Here is a 19,432-nt window from a genome sequence, read left to right as displayed (position 1 = left end):
GTATTTGTATTAGAGAGAAAGTCCTATGGAAGCAGAATTTTTTGGGTTCAGTACGTCTGAGCGTCCACATACTATTTTACTCATCCTTAACTATTGTTTGTTGGTAAGAAGATATGTGGAAGGGGAATATCTTATAGATAGTACCTGTACCATGATCATGGTGGCTTATGTGTAGTCAAGTATACATCTAGTCTGTCCCACATGTGTCTGGTAGGGGATTTCCAGGGAGAGTTTTGAAGAGCGATATTGTCTTTGCCCCTGAGGTGAGTAATCCAGTTCATCCAGCATTTGTATGATGCCTTATGCTTGTTCTTTCAGTTATTCAGGACAATTTTTATTGTGGATGTGAGTAATAGGTCCAATAGAGCCTTGTCTGCATAATTTAGTGTATCAGCGTCAAGAAAGCCGGTTGTTAAAGTGGAGAGTTCTCTTTTTAACTTACAGTTGAATAGTTTTGATAAAAAAGCATATACATTGTCCCAAAATGTCGATACAGCTTTGCATTGTAAGATAAGGTGGACTAAATTGCCTGTTTCTTCCTTACTGTTCCAGCAAATGGGGTCATCGCGGAGATGTTGTGAGTGCAGACGAGCAGGTGTCCAGAAAGCTTTATGTAGGAGCCATAACTTTGTTTGAGATAAGACCGGAGATATTTTATTACGAGTAGTAGAACTCCATATTTGAGGCCATTTAGTCTCGGGCAGCGGGTGAGAGGAATGTAGCTCCCAGAAAGCAATAAGGTTTTTATTGAGAGTCGAGTTTTTAGGGCGGAGTAGTTTGTAAATAAGTGATACTTAGTGGCCTAGCTTCTGGATCTTCGTTACGAAGTTTGGTAGGGATGGAGGTGAGTTGTGTTATTTGGCTTTTGAGGGTGCTGCTCTAACTTTTAGAAAGTTGTAAATTTTCATGTTGTCTAAATTGTAACTAGATTGGAGTTCCTTAAAGGTAATTGGGTAGGCGGAGCTTCCTAGCTGTTGGGGAAGAAGATACCTTTGTTAATCAGGCATTATAGTGTAAAGTTTATCCCTTGTATAAAATGTTACGGTTGATCCATATGGATTCCAATTTGGAGGCTGCATTAGGCATTTTTAGGTCACACCTACCACTTTCTTTTTCGAGACGCATTTATAGCTTAACAGTGTGCTGAGAGTCTGCCCATTGCTTGCCATTGGTTAGCTTCATTGTCACCTTCCTTTGCTTGCATCTTATTCATTAGCTCATGTGGGCTTTTCTTCTTCTTCTTGTGTTTGCCCCTCCCCTGGCGCATGGACACATTACTTGTGTCCTTCCACTGCTCATTTGTCAGGTGCTACTTTTTAATTTTTGTTTAACCATTAGATGAGAGTGCATGTGTTTTCCACCTGTCTTCCTAGTGTGCGTCTCTTGATGCATCCATGCTCTATGTTCTGTTCCCTTGCCCGCGTGCTCATCCCTCACCCACTCCCATTGCTCTCTTTCACTTTTACTTTTCCACCACATTGCTTTTTCTCCGTGAGTTTGCTTCCCCCATGTTGCTTCTACCTTGCCAGCTATTCGCGAAAGCATTATTTTGGGCTTTTCTTTCTAACACTTGGTTTTATTGGATGGGTTCATTGATATTGTAAGAGATGTGAATATAGGGATCTAGCCTGTCTCATTGATTAAGTATTAGAGTAAGATAGTGCTCCTTCTCCTATTAATTTTGTGAGTTTTACTAGTGGGTTGTAGGAACTGCATAATGTGCAGCATTCCTTACCACAACCATCCTTTGTATTTTTAGGTCTCGCCTAAGACAGCGCTTTAGCGCTGCTCTGGCGAGACTTATAGTAAGCGAGTTTTGGCAGTGCAAACAGTGGCTTTTCAGGCCTCCAAATACAGTGCATGTGCGCCGTCCGGGCGCGCGCACCATTTGGAGGCCTGAAAGCACTCGTTTGCTTTCACTTTCGCGGCCCCTTTGATGTCCCGCACCACTGTGTCCGCCCCCACTCCCCCCTCCCACTCCCTCCTCGTCAACTTCAGTGCGCGCTTGTTTATACAATGCAGCCCTGCTCTCCGCTCCCCCGCCTGGAATGCGCTCCCCCCGCCCGTTTCCTCTTCCCATATATTTGTTTCTGTCTCTGCCCACCCCTCACTCTTAATCTCTGCCTAACTCTTTCTCTTTCACACTCGTGTGCTTTGCATGGATGCGGGCAGAGAACAGTGGTGCCAGTTTAAAAAATAGCGTTGGGGTTGGGGCTGTTTTTTTTGTTGTTGTTAACAGCCCTTGTAAATAACATAATTACACGCAGCGGCTTATTAAATTATTTACCTCACCTCGTGCATCTTCCCCCAAAGATAAGCAGGGGACACCGAGACAGCCTCATCACAGCTAACTCCCCACCGCGGTGCATAATTCTTTATTGAGGCATATTCAAATGTTTGTGTGCCGTTTAAGCAAAAAAGGTCTCTCCCAGACGTTCTGAGCTAAACATGCAATTTAACGCTTCAGGTAGAAGCGTTCAGCGCCGTGCATCCTTTACCAACAACAAAACAAAGCGCACATGAGTTTTACAGATGTATTCTCCGAACTCTTCTCGTGTCACATTAATTTTGACAAAGTGTGCTGCTTCCTCTGGGCTCAGTGTAGCGCGCGGTGCGAGTGTCAGTCTCCCCCTCCTTGTATTTATAAACAAAGTTTTACTTACCTTGATCAAAAAATGGGGTTAGGTTTAAACGCCTTCTGTGGTGGAACAACGTGCGTCTCTTTCAGAGCAGCCTAAATGTTTTCGGAAATCGCTTTCGCCTAATTAAGGGGCTTATATAGACTGCTATAAGTTTCAGGACCGCGAATGAAGTAGCAGTACGAGAGAGGGGGGTATACATTTATTAAGTACACTTTTATTGTGCGTTTAGCTTGGTGCCTCGCTGCAGACACAGCTCTGGAAATAAAGGTGTTTAATCTCCCCTCACTGACGGAAGAAAAAATAGCCTGTAACTGATCAAACAGTCAATGGCGTTGAACCAACAGTTTATGGATTGCTGTTTGTGCTACAAAATAAAAAATAAATCACTTATAAATACGCAGATTCATCGGAGGCGCTGAAACTGATTTGAACCACAGACCAGTTCTGCAAATACAGTACCGAGCCCAGTGCTCACAGAATATGACCCGCATGGCAGACTCTTCCATACCATTCGTCTTTTATTTTTTAATTTTTAGAGGGGGCACATGAACACCGCATGTACAGGAGCAGCGACTATGGCTAGCGCCTCCCAGAATCTCAGAGGTCGAAGGACTTGGATATTTCCTAATTTTTTTTTTTTAAATCATACTGTCAGCGACACTGATCCAGAATGGATCCCAGCAGCATTGCCTTGCAGTGCCAGAGGGTGGCTGCACAGCCAGGGTGACCCCCCGACACCGGCCCCTGTGAGGGGTTGTGTTCGCACCCTCCAATATTGGCAGCTGGGGTTATTGTACTTGCCAATGCATGCTACTGTAAAACCGTCATTAGTGCCCCCAACCCTCAGCGGGTCTTGTATTATTGATCACTGGCAAGGACAGGTCCACACTGGGATCAGTATTGACGAACTCGGATTCATCATTTGCCCTGCAATAGGTTAAGCATTTATGCAAGTTTAAACTATTGCCATTGTAAATCACAATGCATTTTATTTATGTCTCAAAAACGAAAAAATAAAGAAAAAGCATTGTCATTTACAATGCCAATAGCTCAAACTCACGTAAATGCGAGACCTGTTGCATTGCAAATGCTTGTTCTACCCTGGCCTCTATGTTGCTTCTTCTGTTGCGCGCCCTCATACACTGTCCTCTGTGGCTCCTCTCTCCATATTGCTTCCGCACTCCATGCCGCCCCAACGCTCCATGTTGCTCTCTCTTGCCTGTGTTTCTTACTATACACTTGACTCTAAGAGAAGCTGAAAATATTTGGATCTGATTTGTAAAGGAGGTATTGACCATCATCAACTTCGCCGGGGACTGAAAAATGCGACTCGACTTCTAAAGCGGTGCTGTGGCACCAAGAACACCAGTACCTACAATCATGGCCTGGGGTGTCACAATGGAGGAGGGCAAGCCATCTGCTTTCTTCCACTGAAGTGCACATCTCCCTCTGACACGTAAAACCAGCTGTGCTTGTACCCTCCCATAGATGCTGCAGTGAGTGCCGCAGAGGAGCAAGTCTGTTGCGCCTTGTTTCTGCTCCACTAGTTGTAGGTCTGAGTTCGAGGAGTCCACAGTTTTACAACTTAATGATTTTTATTTCTCACCTTCGAGATAGTTTTTAACTGTCTGTAAGCAAAAGTCTGCTGTGGACCACAGTGTTTGAAGTGGCATGAAAAAGGTGGAGGAGTAGGGTTCACTAAAAGGCACGTGGCCCAAGTAAGTAAGGGCAAAACTGCAGTTTTGTGCATCACACAGCATGCTGCCTGACCAGCATTTATTGCCTTTTGTGAGTTTTCTGCTGTTGCATCCAGACATATCAATCAACAACAAACATGCCTGAAATAAGCCAGACCTATCAGCTTTTTGAGTGCCTATCATCAGTTTGACATAAATGTGTAACAATGATTTTGTTGTAAGTAATTGGAATTGGTAATTACAAATGGTACATATGTGACCATCACTATCTCTGCACTGAAGAGAGGCCAAGGATTGGATGAGCATGCAATCTTTCGTTTCAGAAATCTTTATTTCGATCACAGATCATAAAAGATACATAGTAAAATATGGACAATTAAAAAAGTATTAAACATGATGTGATCCAATGAATTAAGACATTAAAATGCATTAAGAGAAAAAAGGAAATATGATGTACTGTACTAAAATCTGACAATAAGTCAATTTATACAAGTCTTTTCAGGACGCTACTGCGGGTAAACCACATGGAAGTTAAGAATTTCGCAACTGCAAAAACGACAATGGGAGAAAGGTCTGACTTTAAGACCCTATAGGCTGGTTGGAAGGATCTGAAGCCCAAGTTCCTAAGTAACGGGACTAACCAGCGTTTCCTGCTCCTCTTGTAGCCCTTGCAGAAAAAAACGGCGTGAACTTCGTCTTCTTTCGGATGAGCACAAATAGGGCAGGTTGCTGTGGTGGAGCATGGAGACCAAGACGCTGTGAAAAAAGCTAGAGGAAGGCATCCATATCTCCATTGAAAGAATAATTTCCTCGTTAGCAGGGGGGAGATCGCATCCAGAGTACTTTCAAGGCAGTAGGCGTCTTTTGCTTTCAGGAATAAGTGGGTCAAGGATCCTTCACGGCTCTCATTGATGGCTCTTGTGAGCATCAAATTGTAGTATGCTCTTGCGAGTGCCTTCTTTGAAATCTTTACACAGGATTTGGAAGGATCGGTCCATAGTTCCGGATAGCCCAGATCCTCAAACCTGCCCTTGACATAGGTCAGCCACGGAATCCTCGAGGCGTTCCGCAGCTGTAAGAATTCCTGAAGTTCCTCTCTATAAATTGAGAGATCGGAGCTACACCACAAACGCCTCCAAAAGGTTAGGGGTTTAAGACCTAGCTCCTCTGATATTGGTCTTACTCCCAGGTCTAATCTAAGGGGGAGTAATGGAGTGCTTTGAGGGAGGGCAGTTACCTGTCTCAGGAATTTGTTTTCGGTGGACTGTAACTTTGGGACATGAGTGTGACCCCAGATTTCACCCCCGTATGTAACACCCGCCCTTGCTTGGGTTTTGTATATATGAATAATTGGGGTCAGTGGACGGTAGAAAGATTTGTTCGCCAAGCGCAAAGTGCCACCCGCCAACTGTGCCAGTTTGATGGTCGCTTTGGCCTGATGAGACGTCCACGATAGATGTTCGTTTAACGTGATCCCCAAATATTCAATATTGTGCACACGTTCCAATTGTGTTGTGCCGAGCCTGGGTGGGGCACGATTCTGGGGCTTGGGGTTCAGAATCATGAACTTAGTTTTTTGAGGGTTGATTTCCAGTCCCCGGTCGTTACAAAAATCTAGAAAGCCATCCAAGATGCGCTGGATCCCCATAGGGGATTTAGACAGCAGCAGGGTGTCATCTGCAAACATAATTGCAGGCACCCTGCTGCCGGTTAATTTTGGAGCATCCGAGTTGTGAATCCTGTTTAGGTGGGCAACTACCCCGTTCACAAAGATGCAGAACAGGGTCGGTGCAAGCACACAACCCTGTCTCACGCCTCTGCGAACGGGGAACCTTTCGGTTAGTTTGCCACCTTTGCCACACCTTACGCGAGCGTAGTTATTGTGGTGCAGTCTCATCAGGATTGTCAGGATGTCAGTAGGTACGTCCAAATCTTCCATAACTCTCCATAGCCTCGCTCTGGGCACCAAATCAAAGGCGGCGCGTAAGTCTACAAAGATAGTGTATAGACTGCCGCCCTCGATTATGGCTGTTCTCCAGTAGAGGAGATTTAACCTGAAGATTTGGTCTATGGTTGACACGCCCTCCCTGAATCCTGCCTGGTAAGGGGACAAGATTTCCATTTCTTCGATCCAGGCCTGCAATCTATTCAAAATCAGTCTACCGAACAATTTTTGGGATATATCGATTAAACTGATAGGACGATAGTTGGAGGGGAGCAAGGGGGATCCCTTTTTGAAGATTGGGACCACCTCTGCTCCCCTCCAAGTATCGGGCACCTCCAGTCCCCCAGCGATAGCATTAAATATTAGTGTGAGATAGGGTGCCCATATTCCAGGTTCCTGCTTAAACAGGTCACCGGGCACCCCATCGAGACCAGGGGCTTTTCCAGCAGCTAACCCTTTAATGGCTTCCCTCACTTCATTTTCAGTGAAAGCAACCCCAATCGGGCAGAATGAAATTGTGGGACCATCTCTGTTCTGTTCGCCCCCACCCTCTGCGTACAGGGCTTCAAAATGGGTCTGCCATACCGTGGGGGCTATATTGGGCTCTATTGCGGAAGATAAATCCTCCGTGCCATTCGCCACTACACGCCAAAATTTACGGGAATCTCTGGTTGTTAATGCATTAGTGAGATTTTCCCAGTAATCGTGGTCCCATTCTGCCTTTGCATTCTCCAGGAGGATTTTATAGGATCTTCTCCTGGCGCGAATTTCAACTTTGTTGTGATGTTCCTTTATGGCAAGTAGCAAGTTGGCCTTGGCTTCCCTGCAAGCAGCATTGTACCAAGATGTCTTTGGTTTAAGGCCATTCCTTTGCCTTGAAGATGAAAATAGATCCTGCTCTAGGGTAGTGAGGATGCCTGCATGTATTTGTGCAAGCTCTCCTCGCATAACGTCGTCTAAAACCCTAGATCCTAGCTGGAAGGCATCCTCCAGTAATGGGATTATCCTTGCATATAGGTGGGATATTCGATCTGGGTTGCTGGCCAATTTCTCCCACTTTACCTTCCTACGATTATTTTCAAGTAGGAGGCCCGTTTTATCTTTAACCGACCCATTGATTCTTGGGGCTCTCCCAGGTAGACAATAGGTCAATTCCAGGGAGTTGTGGTCACTGTCTAGTCTTGGGGTAACTTTGAAGTCCACTATTGCTGACCACATGGACAGTTTAACCATTATGTAATCCAATCTGGATTCGCTGCCGGGTTTATTAAAAGTATGAATACATGGCGTGTCTGATTTAGTGCGACCGTTGCATGCCCTTAGACCAAGGTTGAGGGTGAGGGCGGTAATCTGTAGGGCTAGTGGAGTCCAAGCCCGTGGGGAAGGTGCCACCGTCTCAGGTATGAGCCAATATGAGTCTTCTTCCAGAGAAGGACCATCACGTAGCCCCGGCAGTGGTTCATATTGAGCATTAAAATCGCCTCCTACCAGGCAAGCCAGTTCGCTTGGGATACCTTCTAGGAGCTTGGCTAGCTCATCCACTGTGCCAGATTCTTTATGCATTGGAACCGGCCTTGAATAGATATTAATTACTGTCAACTTCGATGAGTCTGGCCACTCGAGTGAGACAGCCAGTAAATCATCAGAAGCGGTCTCTAGATAAGTAGCTTGGCATCCCAAATCCGTGGCTACCCATGTAGTTAGTCCCCCAGATGGCCTGCCCCTACCCCCCCATTTAGCTGCTTTGAAGAAGGAGGCAAAACCCGGAAATACTATTTCATCACGCGCCCAAGTTTCTTGTAATAGAATTATGTCCTTCGAACTGATATATGTACCCCATTCTGTGCAATCTATCTTACTAGCAAGGCCAGCCACATTCCATGAAATCACTATTATTTCTGGTGGTTGGGTGGAGGCCGTGCCCATATGAGCCAAAGTGGTGGTGGTGCACTCGTGGGGCCGCCGAAGGTTTGTGGGAACGAAGGACGTACCCATGGGGTTATTATCATGGATGGGAGAGGAGGGCGCGACACTTGGTACATGTACAGAATCAACTGTGCCAAATGCTGAAGGATGAATATCAGCAACCGGGTCAAATTTGAGCCCATTTATGTGAGATATTTGAATTGCGCTCCCCTCATCGACCGCATGTCAGTCTACCGTCTCAAGGCTACTAAAGCGGTTATGGGTAGATAGGTGGGCGGGGTAGTGAATTCTATGTGGCCCTGGAATTCCCCTCCTCTGTCCACCGCCTCCCCCCCTCCTTCTTGCAACAGTTTCCCAGCCGGCCTCACTCCCATAAGTAGGGAACTGCTCTGTTGGTCTTTCCCTGTATGGCGGATAATTGTTGTTCTTCCTCCGACTATTTTCCCAACCCTCCAACAACTCCTGGTGATACCTCCACCTATGATCCTCCAGGTTGTAAAAATTTGAGGGGTAAAAGAATGAGAGGGGCAATGGTTGGATGGTGCTTGCAAAATCCCCATCAGCAGCACGGGTGCAGATATATGCGGCTGCATTCGGATCTCTGAAGGTGACCAGAATGCAGTCGCCACCGATGGATTTCTTAGTATAGCCCACCCACGCTGCCCTCCTAGCCATGGTTATATCGCTAGTAGTACCTCTCGGTAACGGTCTATTTACGGAGAGCCAATTAATTACTTTATTTATTAGTGAGATGGTGGATTCAGATGTAGTAGAATTTAATTCAGGGACCCCCACCAGAACCAGAGTGTAAGGTGCTACTTCTGGGGGGAGGTTTATGAATTTGGATTTAGAAGTAATATCGGGTTTCTCTCCAGTAATAGGAGGGTCACTATTAGCTTTGGCCGGAGGCTGGGTATTATTGTCTTTCAGCGGGAGGGTTGATTTTGAGATAGTGGTAGCCGATTGTTGGATGGGAGTGGGAGCCAAATTTACAACCAATGGTGCCGGAGCGTTGGTTGGTACAGGTTGTAGGGGTTTGGGATTAATTTGCGGGGGTTTATTAGTAGTTGGTGTGGGAGGGAAGTTGTCTTTGGTAAGTTTTGAACCTGGTCCCTCTCTAACTAATTTGGTCCCACTGTTGGCCGTTTTCCTTGAGTCTACGAGTTGCACGGTAGCCTTTTCAATACTAACTAGTCTGGCTTCCATCTTAATCAGTCTTGCCTCAAGAGGGCTCAACAGAGACCTAACTAAAGTGCCTATATCTTCTAGAGTAATATCATCTGAAATGATATCTGCTGGAGCGTTGCTAATAGGTTGTGGTAAAGAAGTTGACTTACTCGTTCTAAGGGGTGACGGCGGTCCTAATGTATTCCCAGTGTGCTCGGAGGAAGCACCCATCTCCCTTTTGCCTCTAGCTTGCTTAGTTTTCGAAGTTTTAGTCCTATGATCTACTTTATTTTGGACGCCCTGCTTCTTTTTTGGAACAGCCCCTTCCCTGGTACCCCTGTTGTTGTCTAGGTTAGTTCCTGCAACTTTAGCTATCTCAGTGTTCTCTATGGGTGTAAGCTGGGGGTTTTGCGTGTTGGGTAGGGCCATAAGGCTCATGTCCTCGAGGTAACTCGGGGCCTCAGTAGTAAACTCGGGATTGGTGGAATTAATGGCTGGGATAGGACATATTGCCGGGTCTATACTTTGGTTATTTGGGAGACCAGATCTATTTTCTGGGGTTCTAACATGGGCCATGGGGCCCAATGAGGACCTTCTTACCCAGTCTATTTCTTGTGAGATTCTGCGCTCGAGAACCTCTATTTCCTCAAACAAAAGGGAGCCAGCTTTGGCAAAGTAAGTGTCAATAGGTCCTTTAACGGCCCCCGATGTAGTTTGTGAGGAAGTTTTGCTCCTGGTTTCCCGTGTGCACATTTTACTCACAGTTCAAATACCTTTAGATCCAGGCGAAGAGGGGGGGCCCGGACCGGACTCTCACGTACTCGAACGGCCTCAAACGGCCCGCTCTTTGCCCGGTCTTCGCCCCGGTCGCTCCCGCGCGCTCCCGCGCAGCGTCAATCTCCAGTATTTATATCCCAAGGACCAATGAGGTGTGTTGTGACAAGGTGTGGGCGGGGCGTTCAGGGAGAGCGGGGCCAGGTGACTCAGCCTCCGGGTCCGGGACTCCTGGGAAAATGAGTCCCGGTTCACGCTCGCAGCCCTGTAGCCTCACAAGCCCCACACGAAGCAGCCAGACAGGCAGGAGACCAGCAGCGGCAAGTGGAGGTGAGGGGGATCCGCAGCGGGACCCGCGAAGCGGGTTCCGCAAGTCGTAGGTGTGAACAGCCCTCACAGCGATGTAGCGCCAGCCAGAAGCAACAAGCAGCGTCCCACGAAGAGAGGGTCCAGGTGCAGTTTAAATTTAGCAAGGTGTGGGCGGGGCGTTCAGGGAGAGCGGGGCCAGGTGACTCAGCCTCCGGGTCCGGGACTCCTGGGAAAATGAGTCCCGGTTCACGCTCGCAGCCCTGTAGCCTCACAAGCCCCACACGAAGCAGCCAGACAGGCAGGAGACCAGCAGCGGCAAGTGGAGGTGAGGGGGATCCGCAGCGGGACCCGCGAAGCGGGTTCCGCAAGTCGTAGGTGTGAACAGCCCTCACAGCGATGTAGCGCCAGCCAGAAGCAACAAGCAGCGTCGCCTCTGATCTCGACCTTAAGTGCTTACCATCTGGTGGACAGGAGGGTATCATGGTTGTCATTGTGTGATAAATAATCGTCAATCGCGCGCTGTAGCTGGTCAACTACGTCTGAGTGCTGCCGAAAGGTGTCCCGAAGGTGCCACTGTCACAAAGGCTTTTGGAGAGGGGGTAAGGTCAGGGTGGCTACTACTGGTTGCATGGTCCGACAGCGATGCCACTAGGATTTTGACAGCTGACGTGATGTCGCGGAACGCCACTGAGCAATCTAAACACTGTCATGGCCCACTGACTCCCACTGCCTTCGGCTTCAGCTCCAGAGTTCTCAGTTGTGCCCCATTATGAACACTGTCCCAAAACTCACCCAGAGACCTAAATGAAACTTAGCTCACCAGTTGGTGCTGCTGTCTTTGGGGAAGTGTGTCCTCTGCTATCAGATGCCACTTGTACTGCTGGCAGCAAATTGGAACTTGAACACCAATGTGCTCACCGACCGGTGCTCAGTACCTCATAGCTGCCAAGGTTTCAAATTGCTAAGTGTGACATTTCATAATGTCTGTGTAATTATGAGTGGCATTACAACGACTATGAGTGACACTATCTCCGTCACCACTGACCAGTCACCCGACCGTCACTGGTGAGTTAGTAAGTGCGACTTCAACTATGACACGCGGCTCAGGGCTCCTGAAAAGTACTGTGTGTTAGTAAAGTACAATAAAGTAAATTCTAATAAAATGTGCACCTGTCTACTGACGTGCACTCACCAGCTGAACAAAAGCCATTCTGCCAGAGCTAAGGCAGGCCCCACACAGGCGCAGGTGCAAGGTGTTGCGGTTCACTCACGGCACAGACAGTTCACTCAGTCTACAAAAGTACCTACATTCTTCCTTGTGGGAAAATAGGCTCACTGGGCAGTTGAATTGGCAGCGAGCCCCTGGGGATGCGACGACTCCTAAAGCTGTATGATTCTTTCTCGCTCAACCCTGAGCAAACACACAGTCTCAGGTGCGGCTGGTGGGGTTGGGTCCGGTTGCAGATACCGCCTGCTAGAAGCTCTCTGCCATATTTCCAGGGCAGATGTGTGCTGTGTGCTTACTGCAGATAGGCAAAGAGCCGCTGGCGGGGTCAGTCCTTGACATCGCAAGATACAGCTGTGTGGTGAGAGCAGGCTGCCATTCCACCCCATCAGTGCTCACACTTGCACTAGTGCAGACCATACAAAAATTAGGAATGCTGCCCGCCCACCGCTCGCGTAGCAGGAGGCAGGAGCCGAACTAAATTCAAAAGTGCCTTACTTGACTCAATGTCTTGGTAGTCACTAGTGACGCTCTAATGCTGTGCGGTGGTGGGTGCCTAAGTGTTAAATTGTACCACTGTGCACCTCTAGCAGTTTTAGGTCACGTGAGTCAGCATGCTGGGTAAATGTTTCCACAGCAAGCAGCTGAGCCAGCCCCCAAGCTGCGAGCAGCGCGAGCCCCCAAGCTGTGAGCAGCACAATCCCCCAAGCTGTGAGCAGCACGAACGGGGCCACCAGCTTTGCTCAGACAGTTTAATTAAATCACCATACTGCAGCGTTCCAGCTTGACAACTAAGAAGGCACTTCAGCGTGATGATTTTTTTGAATCTGGGGACTTGCCTTAAAATGCGTTAGGCTAACGCGTAATGCGTGGCACTTGGCAGGGCTGGTACCTGTAGGTTGTGTTCTTGTCACTGGTCTGCCGGTTTACTGGGGTAGACACACCCAATGGCATGCGCAATTTAATGTTCCTGGCTTTATCCACACAATTTGCATAAATGCCAACGGACCCAACTCAGGCGGGAGACTCCCAATCTTTGAAGCCAAAAATGGCTTTATTTTAGCAGTCTCCCACCTAACACTGCCTCCTGCCTCAATAGGAGTCAGTGGGTAAAATACATTTAGCCGATTTCTTTTTCAAAATCTCCCACTTTTCCGGTTTAAAATGTTGGTAAGTATAAATTTGTCTCAGGGTGGGGGCATCCTTGGAGTTCTCCTTGGCAGAGGTTTTCTCAGCATTTCCATCTGCACACGCTCCCTGGGCTAGAAAACATTGAGCAAAACAATGAAACTAAAGCACTAGTTGTACTCTGCTGCCATCTAGTGGAAGAAAATGGTTGTTTTTGGTTTCAACGGACAAGTAAGATTTTAGTCCTTTGTTGCTGATCGCGAACAAGGAAAAAGTCTCGCCGGGATGTCATTTTGCTTGCTCGCGGTCGCCAACTTGATGTTGAGGACCGCGAGCAAGCAAAAAATGACCACTGCACTACGCAAAGCTACGCTACGCGTGTTTGCACTGTGCTACGTGCAATTCGCGTAGTGCTAAGTAGCGCAAACTACGCAAGCGTAGCGTAGTGCTTTGCCCAGGCTTACTTTTTTTCCCTAGCGAAAATCAGCTGCAACCGAAAATTAGAAGCCTAGGAATTTAAAAACGTGTAATTCTGATGGTTACAGAGACATCTTAAGGATTTTGGGGCCCCTGGGCCAAACGTATTTTGGGGCGGCTGTTTATAACAGCTTTGAATTTATGATTCAATTTCAGCTCTTTCATGCCCTTTTTGGCTAAGTCACTGACAGTGCACCGGCACATTCGTCCAAATTCTAAATGTATTAACATCTAATTTACAGGGATAACACAACAGCAGCTCACTAACATTACTGCAAATAACCAATATGACACCCTCTCATTTCTCATATGTGATGTCCTGTTTTGATCTAAAAGAACCTTTTTTATGGATGTAGCATGAAACATCAACACAACATTTCTCTGCAAAATGTCTGTAATAGACTCTCTCACCCATCATCCACATTAAAAATAAATGAAAGGAAAACGGTATTTAAAACAATTCTGTCTAAGAATTACTCAAGATCACCAGGGAAAGACTCTGCAGATAAATGCTGAAAGTCTAGGGCCCTGGGCTAGAGCCCAGTTTGCCCATGACTTAAACAAAACGTCTCTGGATGGGTCCAGTTACTCCTGTTACCATATCCTTTAGAAATTATGGTCTTCTTGTATTCCGGCCCCCTGTGTTGAAGGAGGTCACACCTGCTTTATTGGTGAATTCGTGGTTTGCAGTAACTAGCGTTGCCACCTTTCCTAGAGAAATATTCTGGCGCTCTGTTCACGTTTTGAGGCTCTGCAAATGCCCAGACATGCTTCTTGAGTAGAACTTTACATGCAATGCCTGCGTTCATTTTTAACATGGCCTTCTGTCTTTATTTACTTTAATTATCAGTCAGGGGTCATTAGGAGAGCCGTAAAACACATTTTAAAGTGTTTTCTTCTAACATTTACTGTCTGAAGAATGTACTGATAAAGGAAAAAAGTGCTGGCTTTAAGTAATTTTTTATAATTTTTCTGCCACTGTTCTGTATAAAGCAGGCCAGATGGCAACCCAACTTATAAGCGAAGGACAAAAAACTGAAGCAGAGTGTCCATTGGCAGTTTTAGAGGGTTGACATGAATGGTACTCGTTATCCCTGATTAAGTGGGTAGGGCTACAAAACGCCTTGCAGTTCTCAAGATTGAAGTTAAAATGTTTTTTTTTTTTATTAAAGTATGCATGTTCCTTCCTGCACTGTTAAAGGGCCCTAATTAGACTTGTTAAAGCACAGCTATGTTTTTCATAACGTGTATGTCGAGAAAACTCTTTTCCAGACATCAAGAAAGTGACTGAACCATGGCAATGCCTCTGGCCCAATGGATGTTTTTATCGGTAGTTAATACCTTGGTGGTGTAAAATTACTGTTGGGACTCGTTGAGCAAGCAGCCAAAGACACCCATTCACACCCACGTAATGTACGTTTAGCTCCACATCATTGTGCACCACGCTGTGGTCCTGGGTTGGCTGTGAGCCCACGCTTGACCAATGAAAAAGGTAGAACGAAACGATGTGTAAAGATGAGAAGGGTTCAAGAGTGACTTGCTTCTCGACTGATTATATCAAGTCAATACACCCCAGCCAATTCTGCTCACACATCGAGTTGTAAAATGTAAACCGAGCATGGGATGCTTTCGAGGACCTGGTGACTGGCTAAATGGTGCATGGAAATGTATCTCCACTGAAGTGGAACATTGTACTCATGGGGGTAGAGTGAGATGTCCTCAATCAGGTACTAGCTGTAGCGCAGCTTCTGATCTTTCCATCTCTTCATTCGAAACGTAGGCTTACAGCGTGATATCTGTTTTTGCAAACTGCTATTTGTGTGGAATAAACTGCTCGAAAGGCGCTGACAAAGCACATTGTCACTTAATGTTATGGAATGTTCTGGACTGAAAATGAAATGCTGATGTACAGATGTGCGCCTCCAGGAGAAGGTTTGGGATACATTTAAAGAAAGCATGCCAAAGTGTGGTTGAGTTGGTTGGAACAATTACATCAAGCTGTGGCACAACTTGCCTGTTCCACTCTATATTATTGAACTATTGCTCCAAATTGTTCTGTGCCAAATATGCTCCTTAACAAGAGAATGTGAGAACACTTGCAAATGCAACCATTACTCAGCTCGAGCACTCCCTAACAAGGGGCCTATTCACAAAGGCATTTAGGAGTACGTTAAGTAGTACTTCTGTAGTATTCTTTTACGCACTGCTTAATTCGTAAACTAATGAGTGCCGGTGTACAAAGCACTACTTAGAAGCCTGCCACTGGCCCTGAATACCAAGGCTGTGTAGTCCTGAATCCACCTCAGGCCTCTTTTATCCACTGCCAAACACTCCCTGCCCCCTCTATCTCTCTCTTGTAGGTTCCTACTTCCTCCCTAAATGAGGGTTTTTCCGCTTTTCTCTTCCTCCATTTTTTGTGTTTGTGTGTTTTCCTTCTCTTGCTTTCGGGAAATGTCTGATGAGGAAAACTAACTGCTGGTCCCCAAAAATGAGTGCTGGTAGCCCCCCACTAGCAAACACCGGATGAAATTAAGCACTGCTTTACGCCCTCTTACATGCCTTTATAAACTGGCCCCTAAAAAGCTAAAATGAGGATGAATTGGGAATGTTCAGGAAATATTTATGTACAGTTAGTGCATCTACAAAGGACTGTGCCTTCTTTGTAGTTTCACTAATAGTTGGATATTTCAGTACTGAATCCCAAAAACATGTAATGGTGTGTAAAACAGTACTCACTCATGCAGTAATATTTCCCATAGGTGCTTTTGTGCATTGTCCCTTACTGTTTATTTCAGTGTGCACAGTGGCGGTAATGACTTGAATATTCAGGTACTTTAAGAATTATTTTTTTGGTATCGCCTCCGATTGTGCCGGATCCACAGTTGTGCCAATCTGTGGCTAAGTTTTTCGCAGGGAACTTTTTTCTTTACAAGTGTAACATGTTTGAGTTGTCAACATATTTTTTTTTCTCCAAAGTATTTTATTAATTTTATAAGCAAGTACATTGGCATTTCTGTTACGAGGTTTAGCCAAACTTAGTTGTGTTGTAGTAAATGCAGGTACTTTGGTATACATGTTTAGCAAAACCCTTCTGCATTGACTTGCTGGGAAATTAGGTAGAGGATGATATCTATACAAACTATACACATTGTGACCGCCGATACAGCAGACGCATTGTAATGCGGCCAGCAGGACAGCCGACTACTAGTCTGGTAGTCCTGCTTCCGCCACGGTGTCCGACCGGCATTGTAATGTGGCCCTTAATTTCAAAAACATACTTTCAGTAGCTATTTCAGTACGGCCTTCCCTTTTCTGACCCCCTGTCCTTTAGACCAGAGAATTATCAAATAAAGACACTGCTGAAATCATGGACTGACTGTTCTAGTTATTGTCCAAGGTATTGCCCTGTTGTATTCTCCTCCACGAGACCATAGCCTTACCTACTGAGCTGCTCACTTACCTTGGACACTACACGTATGATGTGCCCTGTAAGCATAACATTATTGGAGTACCAATTTTTCAATCCGTCTTCCCACAGGATCTTTTTTCATCACGTTTTTATTAAACAGAATTAAACTAATGATGTAATTTAAAGACTGAACATTCAGTAGTTTTAAATTAATCATCTTTCGGTTCATTTCAGGACAGTTGAGTTGGGTTACAGTAAACATTTGTTAACTGGAAGTAGCGCCAAGAAACGTTCTCTTGTGGATGAGGCAACATGTACTCTACGAATACGCCTGTTGTGTTTTGTTACTTTTATAACATTAACCATGACCCTAATTTCAATAATTTCAACAAAAGTTCTTTAATTCGAATAATTTATTAAAAATATAGGGCCTGATTAAGATGTCGGGCAGAAAGCCTCCGACCAGCGGTCGGGGCCTTTTCGCCCGACATGTTAGGCTTAAAGTCTGACCACCGTATTAGGATGACGGCGGTCGGAGCTTAATCCTGCGCGGGGATTCCGACGTGGTTCCGACAGGCTCAGCCCGTTGGAAAGTCTGCATAATCCCTCAATGACGGTGGCTCCGTAGTAGGGATTATGATGTCGGTTTTCGACTGCCATTCCATGTCGACCTTTCTGTCATGGAAAGGCTGTCGGAAAGTGACATTTTAGGGCCCCTAGCAGGGCCCTCTTCCCCCCCCCCCCTAGCCCTTTGCATTTGGCCCTGGAACATCCATTCTTCAATGGAAGCTTGTGCTGCGGGCCTTTTCCGCCCGCTGCACAAGCTTACATTGTGAAATGGATGTTTGCGACCGCCCTATGGGCGGTCGTATCGTAATAGTGCGGCTGGAATTGCAGACCTAAGGTCGGCTGGTTCCTTTGCGCAACGGTGTCGGGCCAACGAAAGTCCGCCTGACATCGTAATATGGCCCGTAGGGTATTTGTAACCCAAATTATTACCTAAAAGGGTGGTTTGCTGATGTTTTGGATGAAATGATGGTGTAACTCAGTAAATGTAGAGAAAGTAAATTATTTCCATGCTGCTGAAATAAGTACAGGCAACAAATGTCAGATAAATGAAACGAGGCAAAATAAACATTGGGCACCCGTCTGAGTCAGCACATGATTATGCATGGTCTGGTCAGCACATTCGAATCAGGTCAAAACCGTGGGTGATGCACTTTATATCACCTGAAACAAGCTGCTTAGGCTCATGGCCGCAAAATAGGCTTTCACCCATGTTCACAGCTCACGATTATATCTACGCTAAGGTGTTAGTCTGGTACCACAGCTCTGTTGAGTAATGTAGGAAGTTGTTTGGGAAGGCAAGCCTGTTAGATATATACACATGGAAGATATGTGCATTGGCAAAGGTAATAGGTAAATAGATGGATGAACGGGTGTATTTGTTTTTAAGATCCGTAACCAGAGCTATGGTAAACAGTTGTGCTGTAAAGCCAAACCAGTAACCATTGACAAAGCCAATTTGTCTCGCCATTGGGACATATTAGCTTTGCCTGTGGTTTTTAGCCATGCGGTACAGCATCCCCAATGTTGTGCGACATGGCTAAAAAACACAAACAAACGCAAGGCACTAGGATGTGGTAGGCATATAATTTTTTAGGGATGTACTTAATGACAGAAGTGTTTTTTTATTCACTGAATTGGATTAGTAAATCAATTTTTTTAAAATAGCGCAAAGGCGTTCCATTTTGTTTTAAACCTTGTGTGAGTGGAAGCAATATGGAGGATGTCACAGCGTGCGGTGAATGGGGAAACTGAAGTACATGAGGGAGACCGCTGTAAAACACATGCACCCTCAAGAAGTGCTTAAGCAAAAGGAAGCAGTAGTGCTTGTAAAGCAAGCAGGGGAGTACACCAGTAATGCACCCATGTTGCAGGAAAGGGACAAATACAAGAAGAGGAAGGAAAGCCCACACAAGATAACGTATAAAATGCAAGCAAATGAGTGACAATAAAGCCAACCAGTGGTAAGCAATCAGCAGGCTCTAAGCCCACTCTGAGATAACAGTATGTGTTTTCGGCAATGTTTAGGGTGTCTGGTGAGCGACACTTAAAAAGGATGAGTCACAGTTATAAAAGGCAAAGAAGTCTCCCTGAACTCACTCCTTTTTATTAAGCTAATCAGATTGTACAATTTTCCATGTATTTGAAAAACATTCATGCATTCCAGAATACAGCAGCATGCAGCGCATTAACTACACATCTTACATGCTAACATCCTTGGTAACAAAAATGCATATTAATTATGCCATTTGATCTGGTTTGCTAATAAATCCCTCAAAGTACTTCCAAGACTTTCTTTGAATCTACAGAAGCCTTCTTTCTAGTACTTTTTTAGTTCGATGCACCATTTAATGGTAACCCTTACATAATTTCTTCAGTATGTCCAACAACAAGTACAATCCGTGGCCAAACTCAAGCACAAGTCTAACCTCCAATCTAACTTCTAAGACTACCTAGAGGAGCCACCCGATCTCGGCCTGGAAAACAGACAAGATACCAAGCGAGGTGGCCGGGTTTGGGAGCTAAAACATGACAGCGGACACTGATATACAGTGCTTCCCAAGTTTTTAAAACAACAGTCCACAAAAGTTGAAGGAAGAAACTAGGCAAATTAACCAGTCGTTTCCAATCTTTGGTTTTTCAGAGGCACGTAAAAATATTAGTATT

At 45.8% G+C, this 19,432-nt stretch overlaps 1 protein-coding gene across 3 annotated transcripts in view; it reads left to right on the top strand.

Annotated features, from left to right (window-relative positions):
* STARD3NL (STARD3 N-terminal like) overlaps positions 1-19,432 on the top strand; it is a 183,978-nt gene that overhangs the window by 68,476 nt on the left and 96,070 nt on the right. The gene's annotated exons all lie outside the window — the stretch shown is intronic.

Source organism: Triturus cristatus, chromosome 5_2 (assembly GCF_964204655.1).
Source record: "Triturus cristatus chromosome 5_2, aTriCri1.1, whole genome shotgun sequence".
NCBI lineage: Eukaryota > Metazoa > Chordata > Amphibia > Caudata > Salamandridae > Triturus > Triturus cristatus.
Note: the sequence above shows the minus strand (reverse complement) of the source record. Positions and strands in the feature narration are given on the sequence as shown.